This window comes from Dreissena polymorpha, chromosome 8, assembly GCF_020536995.1.
Source record: "Dreissena polymorpha isolate Duluth1 chromosome 8, UMN_Dpol_1.0, whole genome shotgun sequence".
NCBI lineage: Eukaryota > Metazoa > Mollusca > Bivalvia > Myida > Dreissenidae > Dreissena > Dreissena polymorpha.
Genome location: NC_068362.1, coordinates 40608913 through 40616219, shown reverse-complemented (window position 1 = coordinate 40616219; position 7307 = coordinate 40608913). Strand labels below are relative to the sequence as shown.

General features: G+C 35.1%; 1 long non-coding RNA gene across 1 annotated transcript; it reads left to right on the top strand.

The window, feature by feature from the left end:
- The first annotated feature begins 3602 nt into the window (after positions 1-3602).
- Positions 3603-6549, top strand: LOC127843242 (uncharacterized). The gene is made up of 3 exons (XR_008032152.1): positions 3603-3693; positions 4655-5165; positions 6096-6549. It is a non-coding gene; the product is annotated as an uncharacterized LOC127843242 (long non-coding RNA).
- The last annotated feature ends 758 nt before the right edge of the window (positions 6550-7307 follow it).

Here is a 7307-nt window from a genome sequence, read left to right as displayed (position 1 = left end):
ATCTAATGGGATATTATTTGGCTTCAATAGAAAAAATCAAAGCATACACATGTATAAAATGTGAATGTATATATTAGTTAAACTTAAATTGATTGACCATCGATTCAAAGATATTATAATATATGTATGTATATATATATATCCTTGTAAAACTAAAAATTAAATATGTATGTTTCTATTACATCATTTAGGACTTTTATTTTCAGACAAAGTAGAGTGAAGCTTAAAACAGTATCCAATTGTAACAGTCAATTTTGGGAACATCAACCTTATAATTATTTTCTGTGTTGGCCAATGTCATAATTGGTATAAAATGTATATTGAACTGGAAGTTTTCTTTATTTTAAATGATAACATTTGCTTTGTCAGCCATAATTGTCACAATCAAGTGGTCTTTTTACACTGTAGTTTTCTCACTGACTATGGGTTTGTTCTGAGAATGAGCCACACAAAGTATCGTTGGGGAGATGAGTTGTCAATTTTATGTTTATCAGTCTTTCATAATCCAGTATACCTGTAAAAAGGGAATTTGTAACTAATAATCACACAATATACACAATTAAAATTGTCTGCATTTAGATTTATTTAGTACTGCACATTAATCATTTTCCAAAAATATGTAGCAACATAACATTATATAATGCTGCAATACTAAAGTAATTTACTAATTAAAGGTCGCTGATGTGTAATGGATGTGGTGTCCACCTAATGATCTGGAGGTCACTGGTTTGATCCCCAGTGTGGGAGCATTCTTAAGAAATCTCCAAGAGACACCCAAGTACTGGTTCTAGGCCCAGGAAACGAACTCAAGAGCATTTCACATACATGTACGTAGTTAGTACTTTAAATTTAATCGAACTAAAAATGGGTTAAAACTAACAACTGAAACCCTTATTAATACATTTTATTTTGAATCAAGCAAATGTGCAAATTCATTAAAAATAATGAGTAAAATTTAAAAATTCTACTTTAAAGTAATCATGATAATTTAGATCATTTTCAGAATATTTAATGATGATAATGATACAATTATATATTCCCTAAATGATAAAAATAAAACATGTAATGTTAATTTATGAAAAAAAACGTTTTAATTTTATCAATATCATGGTAATTACAACTAGATACAGGCAATTAGATCAGAAACGTGCATTAATTATATTAAACCATTCATGCCTAGTGTCCTGAAAAAAAGGACATTGCAAACAGCGTAGACCCAGATGACACGCCGCATAATGCGGCGTCTCATCTGGGTCTGCGCTGTTTGCTTAAAGAAATTTCTGTAAGAAATATTCTAAATATAGAAATAAATATACCAGACAGCCCTACTTTTGGAAATAAATTGATCCAATTTAGAAGGATGGGAGAGTCCACTGGGCATAAATGGGTTAATGAACAACCCAGACATTTGTAGTGATTTATGGTCACTATTTGATTAACGTTCTATACATGACCTGTCATAAAAGGTATTTTTTAGCCAGTACTACAATCGGCAATGATAGTCTGTATTGCATACATATTCCAACGTCTATTATCGATTCGCTTCCTCAAACTGAACAAATATTTAATGTTTACATCGCGAAACGTAATGCATCCAGTTTCACTTTCGGTTTGGTTGGTTTTGTAAACACCGTACTTTCATCTTAAAAATTGGATGATATGGTGATTAAATAATAATGGAAAAGTAAATCACTTGGATAATAGGTCAAAATGCAACACAAATGAACGTTAATAGTGCTCTTAATATCAAAGTTTCGGTAAAAAGTTTGGCGCTAGTTCAACGCGCATGTATACAGCCTCATAACAATAGACTGACAACCTTTTGGGTAGTAAAGTAGTAATACAAGGCAATATGGCGACCGTTAGCCACGAGGCCTATCTTACGGAGGAATCCGAGATAGCCGATGTATCACGATTGCTGATCCAGGGTGCCGTGAAATATCCGAACATTTACGGGCGAACACGAGATTGGATACGGTAAGCGTAGGAAGCATGACGTAGCTCTCATGAATAATCATTCTGTGAAATCAAAATGAATTCTGGGTAACTGGAACTTAGCGAATGCGAAAATGGCTTGTATAAATTATGCAAATGAACGCAACCCGAATGAATCCGATCCTGACTCGAAAGCGAAAGTATATTACATCGTCGAACGATAGTTTGATATTTAGATGCTTAAAACTTGCCGAATGCTTGTAATATAACGTTTTTACATCAATGTTACATGTTTTTAGGGTCTTCCTATTGTTAGTAACCATCGTATGGTACTACTTGTTGTCGAATGTTTTTATATAGCATAATACAGTAGCCGTATGTATTGGTGAGCGTGATAGCGACTTTAATGCATATTTAGTTTGAATGCGACAATTTCCAACTTTTAGTTGTGTTTTTTTTTAATATATTGCACGAACTGTTTTATCACTCCTCGTTTATGTCTTGTGTCAAAGGTACGTATATGTTATGCTGTTTTTTTCGAGTTGCGCTTTATTATGTAATTGATGTGAAATTAGAAGCGTTCGTTATACATTTACATAGTTTTCAATTATTCGAGTTGCTAACTAGAAGCTGCAGAAGTAATAAAAACTTCTTACACAAAACTCAAACAGAAAAAGAGCATTCTTGCAAATGTATTGCAATAATTAAAATGACGTCAGTGTTTTAACCCATTTATGCCTAGCGTCTAGAAAAAAGGCCTTGACAAACAGCGTAGACCTAGATGAGACGCCGCTTGATGCGGCGTCTTATCAGGGTCTGCGCTGTTTGCTTAAAGGAATTTATGTAAGAAGTATTCTAAATATAGAAAAAAATATAATAGAAACCCCTAATTTTGGAAATAAATTGATCCAATTTAGAAGGATGGTAGAGTCCACTAGGCATAAATGGGTTAAGGATGAGCGGTTTTGTACGTTCAATCACTATACCGTGTATCACTGGTCAACAAATACAAGTACATTGTATACCTGTCTGACCTTGGTCACTGGGACCAACACCAAGACCGAAAACTTGTAACAATAAAGATTCGTGACCAGCAGCATTCGCATTATTTAAAACACATTCTGAGAAAACGGGGCTTAATGTATGTGCGTACAGTGGCATCCCAGATTAGCCTGTGCAGTTCGCACAGGCTAATCAGGGACGACTCTTTTCGCGTTTATGGTATTTTTCGTTTAAAGGAAGTCTCTTCAACACGAAATCCAGTTTAGGCGGAAAGGGTCGTCCCTGATTATCCTGTGCGAAATGCAAATGCTAATCTGAGACGACACTTTACGCACACGCATAAAACCCAGTTTTCTCAGAACGCGACTCAATTGCATTTTTTTATTGATGAACTTACACGTTTTAGCATTTTCATGTAAACGATGTCGCGTTAGCTCTTACACGTTACTTCCATTAAGCAACATAACTTGATTGTAATGTCCTGAAGGCCCTTTACCATAAATCAACTGAAACAAGATCAGTATTTGGACAGCGACCTTTGTTGTTTATTATTGATAAACCTTATTTTCCAATGTAAAACGTGATGTTTGTGTCTATATAAACGACACAACATTTGATTGTCTAAGTGACGTTGTCGTTAATATAAGCTTGCAGGTTTTGAACAGTTTAGGTTTTAACTCAACGTGGTTGCCAGGATGAACAAGCTGCTGTTGGTGGTGCTGGTGATTGTGTTCGTTACCATGGCGACAGTTGAAGGTAGGCTTCTAGTATCTGTTCCATAGAACATTCAATTGTAACTCAATTTAATTTCAATCATCGTGGAGATTTTAATACATTTTTCATCGGTATGAGGTTGAGTTTGTATGGGTATCCCGTTCGCAGAGGCTTATAAGGGACGACGCTTTCTTCTGCATTATGATAGTTTTCGTTTAAAGAAAGTCTTCTTAGCAAAACTGAAGTTTATGCAGAGAGTGACGTCCTTGATTAGCATGTGCGGACTGCACAGGCTAATCTGGGACGACACTTTATGCACATGCATTAAACTCCATTTTCTCAGAGCGCGGCCCAAATACAAGACTGAATATAAAATAAAAGCGTTGCCAACGGGGTCATGTTTAAATTTGTCTGGTAAGATTTGTTGCCTTACTGTAAAGAACAATAGTGCCAAATTTGCCTGGGCAGTAAGCTTTCATATAATATTTCGTTTAAATAAAGTCACTTCTCAACGACAATCCAGTCTCGGCGGAAAGTGTCGTGCCTGATAAGCATGTGGGGACTGCAAAGTCTAATATGGCATGACATTTTACGAAAATGCATTAAGCCCATTTTTATCAGAACGTTGCTCATATATTGCCAATTGCTTTTATATTTGCGAAGAGAAGACAAGTTTAAGCTTTATTTCACATAAAGAAGAAGTTGTTAATATATTGACGAAAATATATTCAGTTTTAAATATATTCGCTCTACATGTATGGCTTGATCAGAATGGCCAGCGAATGTCCTTTCGTGTAAAATAGCCAATGTAGTCCTATTATATTTTGAAGATAAATAACACAATCGTCGATTCAATGTATATCAAAATTAAAGGCGAACATTCCATTCTTTTTAATATGTGCACTTTTACCCGATAATTTTTCAAGTCAGCTTAAAATAATCGGTGCCGTCTTTGTTTCAATCTGTGTTCATTTTATTGTGTTTCTTATAACTTGTGCTTTAGGTCAAAGAAACAATCGCCTGGGAAACAGCCTGATAACAAACAATCTACTTAACACTGTAAACAACGTATTCAACGATCTAAACAACCGAAACAATGGATTCAACAATCTACTTAACACTGGAAACAACGTACTCAACAATCTAAACAACCGAAACAATGGATTCAACAATCTAAACAACTGGAACAATGGATTCAACAATCTAAACAACCGAAACAATGGATTCAACAATCTAAACAACTGGAACAATGGATTCAACAATCTAAACAACCGAAACAATGGATTCAACAATCTAAACAACTGGAACAATGGATTCAACAATCTAAACAACCGAAACAATGGATTCAACAATCTAAACAACTGGAACAATGGATTCAACAATCTAAACAATCGGAACAATGTATTCAATAATCTAAACAACCGAAACAATAGATTCATCAATCTAAACAACCTGAACAACCGTCTCGGGAATAACCGACGAGGTTGATGACGGAAAGATCATCATGCATTAAGGTAAATATTTGACAAACTATCGCTTTGTACTCGTAAAATTCATCAACACCAGTTTTTACGTTCAACGAGAACGTGTGTGTGTGTGTTTGTGCGTGCGCGTGTTTTTTCCCGATGTTTATGTGGTCCCTCCGCATCAGTGGCTGCATCAAATGTGCCCCAGCAATCCTTAATAACCCATTTATGCCTAGTGGACTCTCCCATCCTTCTAAATCGGATAAATTTATTTCCAAAATTAGGGATGTATAGTATATATTAATTTCTATATTTATAATATTTCTTACAGAAATTCCTTTACGCAAACAGCGTAGAGGGACCCTGATGAGATGCCGTATCAAGCGACGTCTCATCTGGGTCTACGCTGTTTGCCAAGGCCTTTTTTCTAGACGTTAGGCATAAATGGGTTAACTTTCTTGACTCACGAAAGTTTTGACGAACTTCGAATTCTATCTGCAATTTCCAGCTGTGTGTTTGTACCGAATGATATATGTAATATTTGGTGTAATCTTGTGCTGTCCGGGGCAACCGAAGTACATGTACCTGGATGAAAACTTACCTGCCCGGTATGGTAACCACTGACCACACCCGCATGCGCTAGGAGCGGGCATTGCACCCGGGTCGCCTGTGCTCTAACCACAGCGCTAACCAGACAGCTATGTGAGCGAGAGATCAGAGAGTCGTACTAATTATAATTTTATTAAATAATGAAAATCCTGTATTAACCGGATATATTATTGATGAATGGCTAAGTTTAAGATCGATACATCACACATAGAGGCATCATTTTACCATTGAAATCATTTTTCTAAAATATCATGGTAGCCTAACCCCTGTCCTTGTATTACTGGCCTATGAATATAATTCCGTTTAATGCATTGTTCTTAACCTATATAGTCGTTTTCCATAACCTTTTCATATACTTGTATTTTACAGCGCTGTCGCCAAAGAGCTGGTTTTAGGACGTACTGTATGTTCTTTGGTATTTGCACGAGGAGACCACCGTATTTTTCGACAAAGCTGATACAAATGAAAGTTTTAAATATACAATTTATTAATTGCTAACAAGCCTTCTCATTTTTAATTTGTTGATTATTAAGACAATAAGAGGATGGAATCAATACCAAAACTATTGTTGATTAACTGTTGATTAATCCGAGACAAAAATGACTTATACATCAATTAATCATGACGAAATGTGTGTATTTTACCTTAGATCTATCAAGATATTTATCTTTGGTATAACTATTTATTGATATTATTTTAAGGACTCGCAATGTGCGCTTATTCTAGTTGCTACATGTGACAGCATAAATGATTATAACTTACAAAGTGTTGTTAAAACATACCCACATAAGATTATTTCAATATATCTTGTTAAATACGTCTTTACTTTATGTATTATTAAATACATCATCTTGCTCTACATAGGCCATTTGTTGAATACCCCACCCACTAGACCTTGTAGAGATTGGTCGGCCATAGCATTAATTCTACTTGTTCAGTGTGTAGTAAAATCATAGTACAATATCTTTTTTTTAATTAAAACAAACTTAAGTCTATAATACTAACAATAATTTGATTGTGCGGTACGTTTAATAATACATTTTTATAAACAAAGACGCAGTCAAACCTTGATATAATGTCGTTGTTTTTTCATAAATGTTATCCATGAACATATTTTTTTAAGAACTAATTAGTATTTTACAAATGTATAATAAGACACTTACTTGTGAAGAACTACGTAAATCTGCACATGAGCCATGCTCCGTGAAAAGGGGGTTTAATGCATGTGTAAAGTGTCGTCCCAGATTAGCACGTGCAGTCCGCTTTTATATTTTCTGTTTAAGATAAGTCTTTTCTTAGCAAAAATCCAGTTAAGGTGGAGAGTGTCGTACCTGATTAGCCTGTGCGAATTGAACAAGCTTATCTGGGACAACACTTTACGCACATGCATTAAACTCCCTTTTCACAGAGCATGCCTCAGCCTCATATTCTTAAACACCGAAGAAAGTTTTAGTTGTTCAAGATAAAAGCAAATTTTTGATCACGACGTCACTGGCGAAATGATTTATCAGCTCATTACTGACCACGATAAATACAGAACAGTATATGAATTAATATCTCGCTTAGCATTTATAATGCGAA